General features: G+C 43.2%; 1 pseudogene; it reads left to right on the top strand.

Moving 5' to 3' along the window:
• Positions 1 to 21,140, top strand: part of LOC146348870 (uncharacterized) — a 153,540-nt pseudogene that overhangs the window by 5,678 nt on the left and 126,722 nt on the right.

The raw sequence follows: 21,140 nt of genomic DNA, 5'->3' as shown, positions 1-21,140 counted from the left end.
GAGATAACCTGCACTGCAGGTGATGTACAGAAGTACATGCTCTCTCTCTCTCTCTCTCTCTCTCTCTCACACACACACACATTCACTCTTTCAAGGCCTTGCCTCTCTCTAAGTGCAAAGATAGAGAAGGTCAATTAATAGAGGAGGAGATGGAGCAGATTTGAACAACGAGGAGGAGTCTGTATATAAATGCAAGGGATGGGGGAATAGAAAGTGAAACCAAAAATTAACAGAACATATTCATGCAGTCCTGGCTACTGAGGAAACTTCTGCTGCATGCCTCTTCCGCAAAAATCCATGTGCGTGTTTCCTTAATGTTGTTTGTTGAAGAAAAAAACTAAATCTTCATATTCTAAGAAGAATAAATAATCTTATTAGTGCAATTTAAAAGCCTTTTTGGTGGTGGTGATTCTGGCACATCAGGAAAAAAATTAGATTAACTGTTGGAGCTGGTTCATCTCCTGAACGACTTCACAAGTTCATTCTGCTTTAGTACTAAAATGACTAAATTATCATCTGATTTTTTTTGATGAAAATTAATCTGAAAACAATTCAGAATAATTGCTTAGTGTGCACCTACCTTCCAATGAAACCCACATCTCTGAATACGTATTGAGGTTATATTAAACAATAATGTACTTCTACTAAAAATTATGATTAAATAGAATCTTCCTCACTAGTGATTTAAACTGTGATTTAAATAATTAAAAATCAGTCCTTCAGAGAAGCAATTTAAATCATGATTTAAATCAATTTGATGTAAATGAAATCAACCCTGATTAAGACCCTGTTCAAGACCCTGGAGAGTGACTACCAGTCCTACTAGTTTTCAGCCTTTTCAGATCTGGGACTCACCTTTAGAACAAACAAGCACAGACCCTCTTCTTCTTCTTCTTCTTCTTCTTCTTCTTCTTCTTCTTCTTCTTCCCCCCATAGATATTCATGGTGGTTGTGCTGCTGCTGCGACACACTTCAGGGCAGGCTACGTCCCAGTGTGGTGGGTCCTGACTCACCAGTTGAAGACCAATGGTAGATAATACTGGGCTAGATAGACAAATATTATGACCAGGTATAAGACAGCTTCCTATGTATCTGCACATCTAGGCTGTGATATTCATCCAAGCCTCACTGAACAGGCTGGGTGCATATTTTCACATGGATGGCGATGCGGATCTCGTTGTTGCATGCAAATAGTTCCATGTGACTAGAATTGGATTGGGCCCCACGTCTGGAACATTTTGAGAACACCTCAAATAGTTTTAACATTTCCTTTTCTTGGATGTTTGACAGCACAATCCTATACATGTCTGCTCAGATGTAAGTCCCATTGAATTAAAAGGGATTTACTCCCAGGTCAGTGAGAAGGGGAATGTAACCCCAGCAGCTGCACACTCCTTGCTGTACTGTTTTAGGGAGAGTTCTCAAGCAGCCTTTTAAAATTTAGGAGATTTGGCAAGCGCCAGGAAGGATTTCTGCTGTCCTGCAGCAATCTCTCATTCTTTTGTGAATTACTTTCCTTCGCCCCACCTTGCCTCTTTTGTTCTAGGTTGAACACATTCCCCCCATTGCTGCAGTGCAATCAAGTCTGTTTAATAAAAAGAGAGTGGGGTGGAAGCAGCAGACAGGCAACTACCCAGTCCAAAGCATGGCTATAGTAAGGCTACCCCCTGCCCCACTGGGTGAGAATTGTGCTGTGAGTGTTAGATCTGACCTAGCAACTTTAACACAAAGAATTAACATCCAAGTAGTTTTGGTTTTGGTGTCATCTGGGAAGACATATGGTATAGCTTCGATTGTGCTAAAACCTAAGCATACAAAGTTCTCAATATCAATAGAAGAACAAATGAATCATCACTGATCTACTTTTAAGCAGGAAAAACAACCATCTTAAAAATGGATCTATTTTCCAAGTGGAGGAACAGAGTGCAGGCCAAACAGACCGAGTACACATTTTGCCAGCATTTTTGCTCGATTTTTAAAGATGGTTCAAGAAAGTGCCACTTCACAATACACATGTCTCCTAAATCTTCAGACACAACGTGTTTCTAGATGCAGTGGCCACTTATAAAACGCTAAAAAGGAGGAAATTTAGAAATAATTATTATAATTTGAATTAGGGATATGGGAGGAATTTGTTCAGTTCTCATTTTAATGTGAAATTGCCCACTTTCATACTTTTAAATCACTATGTGAACTAAAACACAGTTATCCTTTGAAATTTGCACTTCTCTGTATTTTGTAATGGACTTCTCCAGTCAAAAAATGCATACAAAATGTGTGTATTAGTGGAGGGTTCAAAAATGAATATTAGGAAAATGGCTTGCAAAACATGTGCATAAGGAAAAATGCATATATTCAATGAAATGTGCAGAAAAATGCTTATGAGTTTTTATGCAAACTTTTTAAAAATCTGTAACTTAAGTTAAGCCTGCAGAAATTCTCAAAGTTAAGAACATAAGAAAAGCCCTGCTGGATCAGACAAAAGGTCCATCTAGTCCAGCATTCTGTTCACACTTCACATAGTGGCCAATCAGCTGTCGATGGGAGACCCACAAGCAGGACATGAGTGCAACAGCGCCCTCCGACCCATGTTCCCCAGCACCCTCTTGCCCATGTTCCCCAGCAACTGGTGTACATAGGCTTACTGCCTATGATTACTGGAGGAAGCACAGAGATTACTGGTGACCATTGATAGCCTTCTTCTCCAGGAATGTGTCTAATCCCCTTTTAAAGCCATCAAAATTGGTGACCAGTTCGAGATGAACTGATCTTAAGACTGGAAAAATGAGAAATGGAGAGAAACTGAAATGGACAGATTTGTCCATCCCTAGTTTAAATAGAAATACAGCAGATCTCATCATAGTGTGGAAGCCCAGATGACCTGTGTGCCTGCCTGTTCAGTCTGCTGTCCCGGGGTAACTGTTGATGGGCAACTTCAAGGCCCCTTTATCTTTAAACTGGACTTCGACTGGGCCACCCTTCAAATAGAGGATATCTTCAAATAGAGGGCAGTCTTTTGGCAGGCCGTCAAAAAGAGGACACATGGCCACCCTACCTCAAACACAGAATTTTTCAAGAGTTCCAGACATCGTTGTCTTCCATTTGTAACCCTCTTGCGTTTCCAATCATTTCTTCCATCTTCTTTCTTACCACAGAAAAATCAGTTAAGGATGGATCGGTTTCCAGTCATGTGGAAGCATCTACTCTCATCCAGGTGAATGCACATAAGCCCCTTCAGACTTCCTTCTCAACATGGAAAGGTCAGAGACATGGCGGGGCGGGGGGGAGAGCAGAGTATGCAGCCCCACGTCCCCTACACACATTTATATTTCCTGTTCAGGCATACTCTGGAAACTGGAGCTAGTGCAGAACGCAGCTGCTTGGCTCTTGTAGGGAGCTGCCCCATTTCAGCATGTAATTCCTTTGCTGAGGGAACTGCACTGGCTGACTATTCGCTACTGGGCCAGGTTTAAGGTTTTAGTACTAGTGTACAAAGCCTTAAACAACTTGGGGCCAGGATACGTGAGAGAGAGCCTTCTCCCTTACCAACCTGCCCAGTCACTGAGGTCATTGGAGGGCTTGCTCCTGGTGGTTTCACATGGACCTGTGGCCTGATTGGAGTCCACCAGGAGAAGAGCCTTCAGTGTGGCAGCCCCCTTTCTTTGGAATTCTCTGACTCTGGAGGTCAGGCAGGCACCAACACTGTGCGGTTTCTGCTGCCTCCTGAAAACAGACTAGTTCCAGGAGGCATTCTTTAACTGACCACTCATGGTTTTTATTGGTATTCTGTTTTTAAAAATAGCAAAATTTTAATCTGGTTTTTTAATCTTTTTATCCTTTTACTGTTTTATCTATTGTTTCACCACTCCGAAACCTGTTCTAGGTATGGACCGGTATACAAATATTGTAACTAACTAACTAAATAAATGAAAATTAGTATTTATTAATTAATACTATTTAATAAGCATTTATTATTGCCTGAACAGGGCTACATTATGCATGACTTTTAATGGCTAGCACTTAGGAAAGACGATGGCCATGTCATCTGCAGGAGTCTCCCTGTCTGTGGTCCTGGCTGGGGTGAGGCCACCTGAAATGACATTTGGAGGTTGAGGTTGTATAAACTAGCTTCACAGAATTTACAGAGTGCAAGCCCAAAGTTTGCAAGCAACAATAAGAACAGTTTTGTTGATTATTTGTGGAGAGAAATACATTTCATCGCACTTTCAATTTAACCAGAGAATTTTGTTACAGCTGAAGTCCATTGATGGTAAAATCATATAATTCATGGCCAATATTGTGCATATGTTTTGTGTACACTTGTCCATAGTGTATGGATTTTTGTGTACACATTTCCCTGATGTGCACATTTTGTGTGCATTCGTTTTGAGTGGAGAACTATAGTACTAAATTCAGAAAAGTGTGAACTTTGGTGCACAACTCTGTTCTGGTTTGCTTATTGGTTCAGCAGGTGCAAATTTTGTAAGTTTGCATAAAAATTCAGATGGAACAAATTTCTCACCCAGCCCTAATGCTGTGGAAGGAAGGAGAAAGGATATAATTATGTCAATGTCACATTAGGGAGTATTTAAAACATATTTTCCCCCAAAGATATTGAATGTAAAAAACAACAGCCATGGGTAATTAATGTTTGCTGTGATATTCAGGCTTTTCATTACTGAGCTATGCAAACATTCTACTTTCCAGTATTTCATATACTGAGTTTAAAAAATAAAATAAAAATCAAAGTATTATATCTGTGAATTAGAAAGAAGAAATGACAAAAAAACAACAACAACAACCCCCAAACAGACATTATGCATCAGCTACAGAAAAAATACAACTTTGTTAACCATGTATCCATTAGTTTTGGAAGTAAAATAAATAGATGGCATATGGCAGTTGCTGAATTTAACCATCTTTTGATATGGAAAAGTAGTTCTCCTGAGAGGATAATTGCTGATAGTTCTGAGAAATAATTTAAGTAGCTGAAATAAGCACTAAGAGCAGCTAGCTTTGGAAGGTAAGAAATAAAAGGAATTAATGGCTGAATGAATCGTGTGGAGAAAGTGGATAGAGATGTTTCTCTCTCTTTGTCATATCACCCATTGAAGTTGACTGGCAGTAAAAGAAAGTAAATCTCCACGCAATGCATAATACAGTTCTGGAACGTAGAGTCACACAATATGGGGATGGCCTAAAGACTGGATTACTGCAATGCACTCTATGTGGGTTTGCCCTTAAGGCTTGTCCAGAAGCTGGAACTAGTGCAGAATGCAGCAGCTTGTCTGGAGTAAGGGATGGCAGAAAATTCCGCCACAGATCTTGGTGAGGCCGAATGCCAGTGCATTTGGCCCCCCGAAAACTGTGGCGGAATGGCCTGCCACCCCCCCACGGATCCCCCCCGGGACAAGACTTACCTGGGGCGGACCTTCCGGGCGGCAGCGGCTGGACTTCTGACCGGCTGCCGCCGCCGCTATTTGCAGTGTTGTTTTTTTTACAGAGACGTGATAGGCTACGTAAGTTTTTACGTAGCCTAAAACGTCTGGGTAAAAAAAAAAAAAAAAGTGTACACAAATGGCGGCAGCTATGGCTACCGCCGTTTGCATACGCGTTTTGTTTTGTTTTTTTTACCCAGACGTGATAGGCTACGTAAGTTTTTACGTAGCCTAAAATGACTGGGTAAAAAAAAAAGGCGTACGCAAATGGCGGCGGCTACGGCCGCCACCATTTGCGTTAGTCTACGCAAATATTTACGTAGACTAAGACAGCAAAAATAAGGAACGCAAATGGTGGCAGCTGTAGCCGCCGCCATTTGCGTACGCGGTTCCCCCCCCCCCCAGAGCCCTCTGCGGCCGGAAATCCGGCTGCGGACGGCTCTGGCCTGGCTGGGCCTGGCTGGCTGCTCCATGGCGCTGCCGCGGAGCACAGCTGGCTGCGGAGGATTCCGGAGGGGGGGGGAGGAACGGAGAGCCTCCCCCCCATCGAGGATTCCGGGGGAAGGGACGGAACGCTTCCCCCCCCCCATCAACATAATCTGCGAAAGGTAAGTGACTTTCGTACATCCCTAGTCTGGAGCTGCCCTTTCTCAGCACTGAACTCCTTTCCTGAGGGAACAGCACTATGTGCCTGTGAAGGTTTGAGGCCTGCAGAGGCAAGGAAAAAGGTGAGGCCTAGAGGCCTGGAGGTTTTTTTGTTGTTGGGAGGGGTTCTCCCCGAGAGGAGTAGTTTCATGTCCCTGGTTAAGTTTCATTTCTTCAGATTTGAAGCAGTACTTTCGGTTTTGGGGGAGGAGGGTATAAAAAGAGAGAGTCAGAAGACCAGAGCAGGAAGGAGCAGCCTAGAGAAGTGTAAGTGCAGCTAGGGCAAAGGAACTTGCATTCTGAAACTTTTATTTTCTCTCAATGCCTTTTGTAGCATCACCATGATGGGATCGTATTGATATGACATGAGGTGTACAACTGGCCCTGGATACTTGAGAGAGCACCTTCCCCCTTATCAACCTGCCCAGTCACTAAGGGAGCAATCCTATGGCCACTAGTCAGTGGCTAGACAGCCACAGGATATGTGATTTTCTGGGAACCGACCTTCCCCCCCTTCCATGCTGCCTTACAGGCAGCGTGGAACAGCTCCATCCTCCATGCTCACAAGAGGAGCACGGAGTGGTGAAAACAGGGCGTTCCTGGGGGAGTTCTGAGGCAGGGAGGGCGGAAATGCTGGTATGACACATCCTATGTGTTGTCTGGCAGCCTCCTCCCCCCGCTTCGTTCTCCCTTGGCTAGATAACCAAAATCGGCTGTCTAGCTGCAAATGCAAGGCAGGAGAAGTGCAGAGGGAACAATCCCCTCCGAGCTTCTTCTGCCCTGCATTGGATAGGTGGTCGCCTCTGAGTTCGGAGGTGGCTGTCTATCCCCATAGGATTGCACCCTAAGATAATCAGATGGGATGCTCCTTGTGGTTCCGCATAGACCTATGGGCTGATAGGAGCCCCCTCGGAGTAGAGCCTGCAGTGTGGTCACTCCCTTTCTGTGGAACTCCCTGTCTCTTGAGGTCAGGCACACAGCTACACTGTGTCATTTTCAGCACCTGCTGAAGACATCTTTATTTCAAGAAGCCTTCCCTGATTGACCAGCCATGGGTTTTTATTTGTATTCTGTTTTTAAAAACATTTAATGTGTTGGTTTTTTTATATGGTGTTTTTATTATTTTTTATCTTCTATTGTTCAGCGGTCTGAAATCTGTTTAGATGTGGAGCTGTATATAAATGCTGTAAATAAATAAATAGCTTAGATGGCTTGAAAAGGTGGACAGATTAATTACTAGATGAATTCACAGAGAAGCAGAAGTCTACCAATAGCTATAAGTCATGATAGCTCAATGGAACTTCCATGTACATAGGCAACATAGCACTGAACACTAATTGATGGTTCAAATGGACAAACAAGAGAGGAGGATTAGAATGTGGAACCTGGAAAGCTGTGGATAGAATCTGGCAGAATCTGGACTTCATAGGATCTGAGCTAGCAATGACTGACCAAGAAAGAGATCTTGGGGTTGTGGTGGCCAGGTCAATGAAAATGGTGACCCAGTGTGAAAAAAGGGGCGAATTCCATGTTAGGCATCATTAGGAAAGAAACTGGAAATAAAACTGCCAAGATCATACTACTCTTGTACAAATATATGGTGTGACCGCACTCGGAATACTGTGAACAGTTCTGGTCACCACACATAAAAGATACTATAGAGTTGGAAAAAGTACAGAAAAGGGCGACTAAAAAGATCAAGGGCCTGGAGCAACTCCTCTATGAGGAAAGGTTGCAACATCTGGACTGTTTAGCTTAGAGAAAAGGTGAGTTAGGAGAGACATGATAGAGGTGTCCAAAATTATGCATGGTGTGGAGAAAGTGGACATGGAGATATTTTTCTTCCTCTCTCATATACTAGAACCTGGAGTCATCCCATGAAGCTGAGTGGTGGGAGATTTGGGACAGATAAATGGAAGTACTTCTTCACACAGTGCATAGTTAAACTATGGAATTCGCTACCACAAGCTGTAGTGCTGGCCACCAATTTGGATGGCTTTAAAAGCGGGTTAGACAAATCCATGAAGGATAAGGCTATCAATGGCTACTAGTCCTGATGGCTCGATGCAACATCCAGTATCAGGAGCTGTATGCCTATGTAGACCAGTTTCTGGGGAACGTGAACATGAAGGTGCTATTGCAGTCCTGTCCTACTTGTGGGTTTCCCACAGGCAGCTGGTTGGCCATTGTGTGAACAGAATGCTGGACTAGTTGAAGCTTGGTCTGATCTAGCATGGCTCTTGTTACATTCTTATGAACTCCATTTCAGGCTCTAAGAATATCAGATGAGTGCCCCCTTTAGCCCTCAAGAAATTCACAAAATAAACTTCACACAACAGAACAGGATTGCTAGGACAGTATTAACTGCCAACTCAATACTTCTTCTAAACACAAGATAGAACCGAGGTCCATAAACTGCTAGTGCTGACCGCTTCTGCTGTATTGTTCCTTTTCAGCTAGTACATTTGCAAAATAAGCATATCTTTACAAAGAAAGCCCCCTTCCCCAATAAAATAAAAATCTTGTACCTAGGGTTCTTCCAGATGGTTGCATCCTAGCATTACCAATCAAAATTGTGTGGCTATTCCATCTTTCCCTTCTTCATGGATTTTTTTTTTTTGTTTGTGGTAAGAAAAAGGATAGAAGAAACAGTGGGAAAACACAGGAGGGTACAGATCAACGATGACATCATCAGGAAAATTTGGGAACAAAGCTGGGCAATTGCACAATGAAAACATAATCTCGAAGTCAATGAAACTCCAGCACAACAGCCACTCCCCCAACAGACAAAAACAACGAAAGCAATAGTGGTAGGAATCAAGTTTCCCCAGTTAAAAGGATATTTCTCCAGTTACGTAAAAAATCATTAAAATTGTTTATGAATATATGTCACTGTGTTATATTTAATAAACATTTAGATTCAAGATCATCATGTTACCACCACCAGTAGGGTATGGCTTGGCCATCTCACCTTAACAGGAGCGAAAAGGGGAAGAGATGAAAGTGATCCAAGTGTGTTCACTTCTTTGTTATTAGCTAACTCACAGTGGGGAACTGTGAAGATGATTGAGGAGTATTTCTGTAACTAATCAATGAGGGAAACAAGGAAACTCAACTGACAAGCTTTGGACTCAATACAATTCCCCTTTCTATCATCTTCTTTGAATTAGAGCCAGGCAGACTTGATTGAAAAAAACAGACACACACTTGATGGCTCCTACAGAGTATCTTGGCAAATTCAAAGGCCTCCCAAGTGCACTTGAGTAACAAATGTTGAGCATTCATCATGGTCTCTTTTTTTACTTGCAAGGAAAGAAACCAAGCAGAAACAGTTTTAGAATGCACTGGAACATGGCATTTCCTGTACTTTCTGATGCTTTTTACTCTGGTTTTATACTGTAGTTTTAAACTTTTAAATGTTTTATATTATGTTTTATCATGTAGCTGTATTTTATGGTTTTAACTGTTGTGAACTGCCCAGAGAGCTTCAGCTATTAGCTGGTATACAAATCTAACTAACTAACTAACTAACTAACTAACTAAATATTACATATGTTTCCTGCGTCTGTACAAATGGGGGATTCTTGGGCTATTGGGCTGCAAAGTTAGGGCTTAAACCTCTTAAGAATCGCAGCTTTGATTTTTAAACACAAGCATATTTATAGCTCCTGGCTATAGGAAGAATTTTTTTAAACAGTGTGTTTTATTGCAGAGAGAGAGAGAGAGGTAGTCAACATTTGTGATCTCGGGGTGATGGTGGATTGTACTCTGTAGATATTTCTAAGGGGTCAGAATAATCTAACTGCCTCCTCTGCATGTGGGAATAGCTGTACCTATTGAATTTGGCCAGTCCAGATGGGTGAGTATTTTGTTTGGTTCATTTCTTTGATAAGAACTTACCAAAATTTGCAAATTTCTTAATTAACAGGATGGAAAGAACCAGAGATTAATGATGATGATGATGATGATGATATAGAGATAGAAAGCAAAACTGACAGATTTGTCCATCCCACCAGGCAGTGGTGGCTTCAGAAGTATGGAGCAACTATGGTAGGAGTCCATCAATCAGGAGGGGGATTAAGAATGAGGCTCAGTGGTTCTTCAGAATGTACTCAAGATCATAGCCCTATTCAGCTGCTCTCTGCTCATGCAATTACCATCACATGAGGGAAAGAGCAGGACCAGCTTTGCTGGGCCCGCCACTGTGTTTCCCGTGTTGGTTGTCCTCTTCAGACATCTCCTACATTTAGAGTGGGTGGGGCTGGGAGATCGGGATGAGACTGAAGGGGTGGGACCAGCAAGCACAGCCCCACACTCCTCCTAATGCAATCACATGAGGGGAAAACAACTGAATAGGACTAATATCAATTAGTCGAGTCCAATGGGGTTGGACTCGATGGCCTTGTAGGCCCCTTCCAACCCTACTATTCTATGATTCTATGATCAAGACCTGCTCTCTCCCAAAGCCTGGATAAGATGGGACCTTAGAATAGAATCATAGAATAGTAGGGTTGGAAGGGGCCTACAAGGCCATCGAGTCCAACCCCCTGCTCAATGCAGGAATCCAAGTCAGAGCATCCCTGACAAATGGCTGTCCAGCCTCGTCTTGAAGGCCTCCAGTATGGGAGAGCCCACCACCTCCCCAGGTAATTGGTTCCATTGTCATATTGCTCTTACAGTCAGGAAGTTTTTCCTGATGTTCAGCCGGAATCTGGCTTCCTGTAACTTGAGCCCATTATTCCGTGTCCTGCACTCTGGGATGATCAAGAAGAGATCCTGGCCTTCTTCTCTGTGACAACCTTTCAAGTACTTGAAGAGTGCTATCATATCTCACCTCAGTCTTCTCTTCTCAAGGCTAAACATGCCTAGTTCTTTCAGTCTCTCTTCATAGGGCTTTGTTTCCATTCCCCTGATCATCTTTGTTGCCCTCCTCTGAACCCTCTCCAGTTTGTCTGCATCCTTCTTAAAGTGTGGTGCCCAGAACTGGACACAGTACTCCAGATGAGGCCTAACCAGTGCTGAGTAGAGGGGAACTAGTACTTCCCGGGATTTGGAAGCGATGCTTCTATGAATGCAGCCCAAAATAGTATTTGCCTTTTTTGCAGCCACATCACATTGTTGGCTCATATTCAGTTTGTGATCGACAACAATTCCAAGATCCTTCTCGCTTGTAGTGTTGTTGAGCCACGTATCCCCCATCTTGTAACTGTGCATTTGGTTTCTTTTTCCTAGGTGCAGAACTTGGCATTTGTCCCTATTAAATGTCATTCTGTTGTTTTCTGCCCAGCGCTCCAGTCTATCCAGATCACTTTGAATTTTGTTTCTGTCTTCCAAAGTATTAGCTATCCCTCCCAATTTTGTGTCATCTGCAAATTTGATCAGCATTCCCTGCACCTCCTCCTCCAAGTCATTAATAAAAATGTTGAAGAGCACTGGGCCCAGGACTGAGCCCTGCGGTACCCCACTCGTTACCTCTCCCCAGTTTGAGAAGGCCTACCCCTTCTAGAACAGGGGTAGGCCTAATGGGAGGATACAGCAGAGGGACATGGCATCAGATGTGAGGGAAGAAGCAGTGGGAGGTAGGGGTGGGGGGAGACATAGCAGGGGCAGCAGAGGCATATGTATGCCTCAGGTGGCGCAAGAGCTTGCACTGGCCCTGACCGTGTGCCCCAGTCCTGAACGCTCCATTCAGCGTAGGATATCTCTCCCCTGCTCCCCAAATCATTCCTGTGAACCCAAGAGCAAAGAAGGCAAGGAATGCAGACAGAAACCAACTTTGCAAATCACAGTGCTTATCTGGCCTCCTTTTTACAGGCACTGCTCCTAAGCTGAGAGCTTCCACGATCAGGGGCCTTCACTGATGCACCAGGAAGGCTGGGCTATACTGCGCAATGACTTGTTCCTAGCTCCTTCCTATAATTCCATGCCTCTAATTCCAACCTGGCTCTCCTAGCACCATGTCCTAGAGCAAGGGTGTTGAACCTCTTTCAGTCTGAGGGCCGAATTCCATTTTTTTTAACCTAGTGTGGCCTGCAGGGGCAAAAATGGCCCCTAGACCTCTGGTAGTTGCCTACCCCTGATCTAGCAGCTCTTTTCCCCCATTTTTTTTTACTCTAGAATAGGCACAGGGCCCCCAATCTGGACTGGGACCCTAGCACTGGGGAAGGGTTTTTTTTAAAGGTCTGGATTGGGCCCCTTGTGCCTAACGTACAATGAAAATGAAAAGAAAACATAGCTGCTAGATACACATTTAAAGTAATGTCTGTTTTGGCCCTGAGATTTCTCAGTGCTTTCTGAGTGCTTTCAAAGCCCAACTTGGAGAAGCTGGGTCTGTCTCTTGGACCGTCTCTCATCAAAAATATGTGCTTGTTACTGGTGAATCCATTTGTGAACCCCTCCAAATTTCAAGACTTTTTGAAGACTGTCATGAATGGTTGCTTTTGTGTGTTGCTCAAGAAGACCACTTGTGTTGATTTTGCTCCTGCTAATAGTCATTTGAGTGGCTTTTCTTGGATACTGGAGCAAGGCAGTGATTTTGTCTGAATGGACATCACTTGATTGATTCTATTGTAACAACATTTTATTTCAGATGAGGGACTGCCTATTTACATTTGAATTCAACAGCTTTCTTGTTGAAAATTGCTTTTTATACTGAACTTTGTCACTGATGTATGCCTTAGAACTTGATCTTAACCATTTTTACTCAGAAATAACATCCACTGATTTGAAGTGTGCTTATTAAGTGTCCATAGGAATCTTAGAGCAGTGGTGAGTAACTTATGGTGGAGGATGGAGGAAGGAGATTGGGGGTCTTATATTCAATCCTTTAATCCCCTTCCTCCTGGATGTGTATGGACTCTGACTGCCATCATTTTTTATTTTTAAATTCCTATTGATTTTTCAATCATTTTAAACAACCAGTACAATTCAATCGCTAAATGATTAAAAATTTATACAACAAAGAGTGTAAACAGCTCACCAAGAAAATCCTGCTTGCTATCAAAAAGTAAAATACTCTGTCATTTCCAATCAAGCTATAATTATGCACCAATCAATTGTTAAATGACCCTTTTAAATTCAGTGGCCTTTATCCAGAAAAAAAACCTAGTTGCCCTTAAGTCCTGTTGTAATCAATGAGCCAAGTTAATCACAATTAACTTAAGTTAATTGATTTCAACGAAACATAGGCATGACTAATTTTCTTTTGAAAGATTTACACACCACAAAAGTGCATTAACTGTGTTTTTGCAAAAGAAGAGGCAGACCTCAAGATGGGACTGAAAAAATGTTTAATTCTAGACAGTATTAAAACTGATCCCGAACATATTTCAAAATGGACCTTCTTCAAGAGCAATGAGTAACCCCTTTGAGGTGTTCTTCTCACCATCTTGAAAGAACACAGAAGGACAACAGTGCTCCAGCCCTGCTCCCCTCTGTTGATGCTGTCATTGCCTTATATGCATGGAGAGCAACTGTCTGAAGCAGAGAGCCCTCATGGCTCTGCTGTCCAGACTGTCGCCCATCACATGTACAGGGTGACAGATGTGATGATGGGGGAGGGGGCCTAGAGCACTCCTCTCCTCTCACATTTGTTCAGCACGCTAAGAAGAATGCCTGAAGAGGGCTAATATCTATCACCAATTCCCAACATTCCATCCCGGTCTCCCAATGCTCTGTCACATTCCACCATGACCAAGAAACACATTCAAAAGGAACTCTCCATATTGTGTGAATGGATAGACAAATGGCAAATGTGGTTCAGCGTAAGTAAGTGTAAAGTGACAAACAACTGGGAAACAAATCCTAGCTTCACATATACACTGATTGAGTCTGAGCTGGCAGTGACTAACCAGGAAAGAGATCTTGGGGTTGTGGTGGATAGCTCAATAAACATGTTGACCCAGTGTGCAGTAACTGTGAAAAAGGCAAATTCCATGCAAGGGGATAATTAACAAAGGGAATGAAAATAATATTGCCTTTATAGAAGTCTATGGGTTATATCCAATATTAGTCTAACTTAAGTCCCATTTATTTGAATGGGTTTACTCTGAGTAGAACTAACATTGGATACAACCCATTGGTGCAATCACACTTGGGATACTTTCCAGAAAGCTAGCTGTGTTTCAACAAAACAAATACAAGGAGTGTTGTGGCTTATGCCAGAATAAATTTGTAGTGTTTAAGGTGTCACAAGTGTTGGAAGTATGGATACAAACTCAGCTCCAAAAAGAGCTGATGTGTCTGCATGGGAAGAGAATACACAGAGAGAGAAACTCCAAGCTTCCTAGACTGTCCTATAATCTATGTTGACCTTCCTTCTGGTGCTAGACTGATACTCTTAGGGTTGCTGACCTCACTTCCTACTTCCTTCTTCTTTATGCTTTTACCTCTCAGCAAGGAGACATCCTTTGGGCCTCCATCTTAAGTTGAAGCTTTTACTTAGCCAGAAATAGGGACCTTTCCATACAACATGTATTTCCCACAATAAATACAAGCTTTCCTATTTTGACCCAGAGTCTCCAGTGTGATTTATCCAGGGTAAAGCATACTCCTTCAGCTAGGATTCCACACAGCTCAGCTATTGCTGTTCTGCCAGCAACAAGGCACTTGGAATACCATGTCTCTGCATCTCAAAAAGGATGTAGAGCTGGAAAAGGGCAACCAAAATGATCAGGAGGCTGGGGAAACTCCTTTATGAGGAAAGGTTACAGTGCTTGGGTCTGTTTGGTTTAGGAAAAAAGGAAGACTGTAAAGGGGCGGACAGGACATGATTGAATCATAGAATAGTAGAGTTGGAAGGGGCCTACAAGACCATCGAGTCCAACGCCCTGCTCAATGCAGGAATCCAAGGCAAAGCATCCCTGACAAGTGGCTGTCCAGCTTCATTTTGAATGCCTTCAGTGTGGGAGAGACCACTAGCTCCCTAGGTAATTGGTTCCATTGTGTTGCTCTAACGGTCAGGAAGTTTTTCCTGATGTTCAGCTGGAATCTGGCTTCCTGTCACTTGAGCCCATTATTCCGTGTCCTGCACTCTGGGATGATCGAGAAGAGATCTTGGCCTTCCTCTCTGTGACAACCTTTCAAGTACTTGAAGAGCACTATCATATCTCCCCTCAGTCTTCTCTTCTCAAGGCTAAACATGCCCAGTTCTTTCAGTCTCTCCTCAGAGGGCTTTGCTTCCAGCCCCCTGATCACCTTCATTGCCCTCCTCTGAACCCTCTCCAGTTTGTCTGCATCCTTCTTAAAGTGTGGTGCCCAGAACTGGACACAGTACTCCAGATGAGGCCTAACCAGTGCTGAGTAGAGGGGAACTAGTACTTCCCGGGATTTGGAAGCTATGCTTCTATTAATGCAGCCCAAAAGAGCATTTGCCTTTTTTGCAGCCACATCACATTGTTGGCTCATATTCAGTTTGTGATCTACAACAATTCCAAGATCCTTCTCGCTTGTAGTGTTGTTGAGCCAAGTATCCCCCATCTTGTAACTGTGCATTTGGTTTCTTTTTCCTAGGTGTAGGACTTGGCATTTATCTGTATGAAATTTCATTCTGTTGTTTTCTGCCCAGTGCTCCAGGGCAGATCACTCTGAACTTTATAGAATCATGTGTGGTGAGGAAAAGTGGATAGATAAGAAGTTGTCCTCATAAAACACTGGAACCCAAGGCCACCCACTGAATATTGGTGGAAAATTTAGGACCATTGCTAACCACAACCTTCAGAGGGGCATTTAGTGGTGATCTAAGAGAGGACCTTTCCAGTGGCTGCTCCCAGGCTGTGGAACTCCTTCTCAAGGGAGGTTCAGTTCACTCCCTCTCTGCTGTGAGAGGCAAAGTCTAGCAGGCAAAGTCTGCTTTATTCAAGAAGGCATTTGGCCTGTAAGTGGGTCTGTTGGGTTGGGTGCTGTTTTTTCTTTTTCTTTTTTCCAAATCTGTAATTGATATGTTTTCATTGTATTTTAATATGTTGTTTTATTGTTTTAATACATTTCGATTGTGCGTGTAAGCCAGCTTGTATGCCATCTTTTAGTAGAAAGGCAGGTACAAATCAAATAAACAAACAAACATGGAATTTGCTGCCACAAGATTTGGTAATGACCACTGCCTTGGAGCTGGAAAAATTTATAGAAGACAGGGCTATCAATGACTATTAGTCTTGGTGGCTATTGTCCCACTCAGGCTGACTCAGTATTAAGGTAATACTCAGTATCAGACTCAGTATTAAGGTAATTGAGGGGCAAATCTAAAGGCAGGTCAATAAACAGGCAAAAGTCGAAGGCACAGTTTTATCAGGCATGTAGGTGGTTTCCATGAACTTGAGCACACTCCGGGAGAGAGCGGAGGACAGGAAGGCCTGGCGTGCTATGGTCCATGGGGTCACAAAGAGTCGGACACGACTGAACAACAACAGGTGGTTTCCAGAAGCAAGGCCTGAAGTACAGTCAAGGTCCAAATCCAGGTCACTCAAGTGAAGACACAGTCCAAAAGCAGTCCAGGGGTCAGTAACATGGAAGTCCAAATACAAGGCAGATTTAAGGAAACAAGAGCACAAGATACTGGCAACTGAAGTAAGGTGTTTTTTTCAAGTTCCAACTGAGAGCTGATATAGCCAGAGCTTCCAGAGCCCCCAAAGAGCTCAGCTGAAGTTCATCACAGGCTTGTGTAAGAGGTCCTCCTCATAAGGAGAGCCCTACTCATGAGGAGCCCAGTTTCTGTGGTTCTTAAGGCATGTGCTTTGCCTCCAGGTGGTGGCCTGTGCCTTTACCTTCTGGTGCTGGTGTGTCCAAGGGCTAGGTGGATGCTCAGCCACCTCCTCAGATTCTATGGAGGATGTATGGTGCTCAGGGCCTCATCCAGGGTTTCCTCAGTATTCACCAGTACTGGAGGCCTGGTGTAGCTTTCCTGGAGGTTCTAAGGGTGCCAGTGTCAGGGTGATGCACAGGGTGTTTGGATTCCATGGTCTCAGAGTCAGAATCATCATCATCATCATCATCATCCTGGCCATGAGTCATCCCGGCCTGGGTCAGGCATGACAGCTGGGAACCTGAGAGCTATACACTGTCTCCGAGTTCAGAGGCAGTATACCTCTCAATATCAATCGGTAGGGAACAAACGTAGGAGATGCCTGTTGCCCTCATGTCCTGCTTGTGGTTAAGGATGTTCAAGAAATCCACAACAGAACCAAATGAGTTGGGATTTTGATGAATCTGACTGGTGGATTCCACAGCGGACCGGCTTCTCCCATGTCAGGTGGATTCCTCCGACTTGCGTTCCATTTTTCTAAATTTCCTGGTTTTGCACAAATTCTGTCTTTGAAAAACAAGAAAAATAAAAAATGCCTCCAAATGTGCATTTCCCTATAGGTAAAAGTGTAGAAATGCACATTTTGGGGGATTTTGCACATTTTGGGGGGATTCACACATTTTTGCATGAGCAAATTTGTGCAAATGTGCATCTGCACAACTTCGGGGAACCAAAAACATCTGATTCTGGCAATGGGTCGACCATGGAACAAAAGGCACCTGACAATCTGGAAAAACACAGACAGAATGGATTGTACACAATCCGTACATCCCTACTTAAGGGCTTCCCAGAGGCATCTAGCTGGCCATGGTTGGAAACAGGATACTAAGCTACATAGGCCTTCAATCTGATGCAGCAAGGACATTCCTTCTTGTGGTCTTATGTTCTTATGTGTTCATATGCTGGTAGGGTCAAACCTGGTTCTTACTGGCTGGTGGCACCAGGGGCAGGAAGCAGGTTGAGCCCCAAATTATTATTTTAATTCAAAACTTTTCTGTACAGCAGAGTGGTAACCATTCACTCCTATGGGGAAAAAGTAAGCCCCCTGCACTAAGAGATGGCATTGTGATGAGCAGAACTGGCAACTTGTGGCCTAGCCTTCTTTGAAACGGATTCCACAGGGGCTTGAACCACTTCCTGGATATTTGCTACACAAACACACACACGTATTTGTGTGTGTGTGTAGTTTGACATGAGGGTTGTGTGAATCAGCAATGGTCAAATTCGTTGAGATTCTCCAGATGCCACCTCAAAGCTCATTCTGACTCATGTTCATGTCAGATTGTGAGCTTTCTTGTTTTTGCATGAAAATCCATGCATCTTTTTGTGCACATTTTTCAAATGTACATACCAATTGTGCATATATATATATATATATATATATATACATACATACACACACACACACACATACACACACATGTATGTCTGTATGTGTGTAAGTGTGTGTGTGTGTGTGTGTGTGTATATATAGCATTTTTATCCCACTCTTTAGCCAAAAAGGCTTCCAAGGCAGCTTCCAAAGATAAGAAATAAGGGAATGTACACATTTTTCTCACATCGAATAAAGCATGCTTATGCAAATTTATCAAATGTATATAATTTTGAACACATTTTCTTTTCTCTGTGAATTGCACCACAAGCTTGGAAATGTGCAGACTTCAACTGCAGACTTTGTTCAGCTCCATGTTTTGTGTCGGGAGGTGCGAATTCAGTAAATTCTGATAACAACAGAACAGAAAAAAATTCTCATTCATCCCTATTTGATACTGGCTGATCATTTCTTCGTTGGTTGTTAACCAGCAAATTGCTGGTTAATAATTATCCAGAATAGTAAGTTGATAGGAATGAAAGATTAGGCTTCTGCATGCAAAGCATGTACTTTTCCACAGAGCTGCAGTATAATCCCCAGATGTTTGCATTCATCTGAACCCATGTTCATCTTAAATGCATGGAATAAATACAAAAAAGGGAGAAGAAAAGAAGCTGTTCTTCTCCTTTTCTGTCATCCCAATTTTCCTACCAGTTTTAACGACAACAGAGTTGAGTTTGGTGCCATCTTCTGGCTTTGACAGTGATTTTAAGGGGGAACTTCCTGAACAGAGAATAACTGTATTAGAGCCACAGAATGAAATACAGAGGGCAAATAAGGCAGCACCTTCTACTGACCACCTCAGTCAGGTGAGGGCAGATTTGGGGGATCTGGGGGCCAATTCCAACCCCCCGGATGCCCCAAGCACTACAGCCCCACTGCCACCACGTGGGCACCCACCCACCCACACTCACACACACATGTACACAGAGACATACTTCCTCCACCCACTCATAGCCAGTCTAAACATTTTTTTTTGGGGGGGTGCCAAAAAAGTAGGAGGGCAGTTCTTCTGGTTTGCAGGTCTTTTAAAGCCAAAATTGTACATTTTTAATTATTTGTTTGTAAAAAAATTTAGGGGGGCAGAGAAAATTTGGGGGGCAGCACCCCCAGACCCCCCTTCATGGATCACTGCCTTGTTGTGGTGAAGGGGCTTGCGTAACTCAGTGAAGCCATAAGCTATGCCGTGCAGGGCCACCCAAGACGGACAGGTCATGGCAGAGAGTTCTGACAAAATGTGGTCCACTGGAGAAGGACATGGCAACCCACTCCAGTATTCTTGCCAAGAAAACCCAATGGAACGTATCACAAGGCTAAAAGAGATGACGCCGGAAGATGAGCCCCTCAGGTTGGAAGGTGTCCAATATACTACTGGGGAAGAGCAGAGGGTATTTCCAAGTAGCGCCAGAAAGAGTGAAGTGGCTGGGCCAAACCTGAAAGGACACTCAGCTGTGGATGTGTCTGGTGGTGAAAAGAAATTCCAATGCTGTAAAGAACAATATTGTTTAGGAACCTGGAATGTAAGATCAATGAATCAAGGTAAGCTGGAGGTGGTCAAACATGAGATGGCAAGATTGAACATCGACATCTTGGGAATCAGCAAACTAAAATGGACAGGCATGGGCGAATTTAATTCAGGTGACCATCATATCTACTACTGTGGGCAAGAATCCCTTAGAAGAAATGGAGTAGCACTCATAGTCAACAAAAGGGTGGGAAAAGAAGTACTGGGGTACAATCTTAAAAATGATAGAATGATCTCAGTACGAATCCAAGGCAAACCATTCAACATCACAGTAATTCAAGTCTATGCCCCAACCACTGATGCCGAAGAAGCTGAGGTTGATCGGTTCTATGAAGACCTCCAACACCTTCTAGAACTAACACCAAAAAAGGATGTCCTCTTCATCATAGGGGACTGGAATGCTAAAGTAGGAAGTCAAGAAATCACCGGGATAACAGGCAGGCATGGCCTTGGTGTACAAAATGAAGCAGGACAAAAGCTAATAGAGTTTTGCCAAGAGAACACGCTGATCATAGCAAACACTCTTTTCCAACAGCACAAGAGACGACTCTACACATGGACATCACCAGATGGTCAATATCGAAATCAGATTGATTATGTCCTTTGCAGCCAAAGATGGAGAAGCTCCATACAGTCAGTCAAAACAAGACCTGGAGCTTACTGTGGCTCAGATCATGAGCTGCTTCTTGCAAAATTTCGGCTTAAATTGAAGAACGTAGGGAAAACCACTAAACCATTCAGGTATGACCTAAATCATATCCCTTATGAATATACAGTGGAGGTGAGGAATAGATTTCAGGGATTAGACCTGATAGACAGAGTGCCTGAGGAACTATGGACGGAGGTCCGTAACATTGTTCAGGAGGCAGCAACGAAATCCATCCCAAAGAAAAAGAAATGCAAGAAAGCCAAGTGGCTGTCTGATGAGGCTTTACAAGTAGCTGAGGAAAGAAAGGAAGCGAAAAGCAAGGGAGAAAGGGGAAGATATATCCAACTGAATGCAGAGTTCCAGAGAATAGCAAGGAGAGACAAGAAGGCCTTCTTAAATGAACAATGCAAGGAAATCGAGGAAAACAACAGAATGGGAAAGACTAGAGATCTCTTCAAGAAAATTGGAGATCTCAAGGAACGTTTTGTGCAAAGATGGGCATGATAAAGGACAAAGAAGGCAGGGACCTCACAGAAGCAGATGAGATTAAGAAGAGGTGGCAAGAATACACAGAAGAACTATACAGGAAAGATCTTAATGTCCTTGATAGCCATGATAGTAATGTCCTTGATAGCCATGATAGTGCGGTCACTGAACTTGAGCCGGACATCCTAGAGAGTGAAGTCAAGTGGGCCTTAGGAAGCATTAGTAAC

This window comes from Heloderma suspectum, chromosome 4 (assembly GCF_057233095.1).
Source record: "Heloderma suspectum isolate Gila_16-S chromosome 4, 16-S_ref, whole genome shotgun sequence".
NCBI lineage: Eukaryota > Metazoa > Chordata > Lepidosauria > Squamata > Helodermatidae > Heloderma > Heloderma suspectum.
This window is presented reverse-complemented; position numbering and strand designations above follow the sequence as displayed.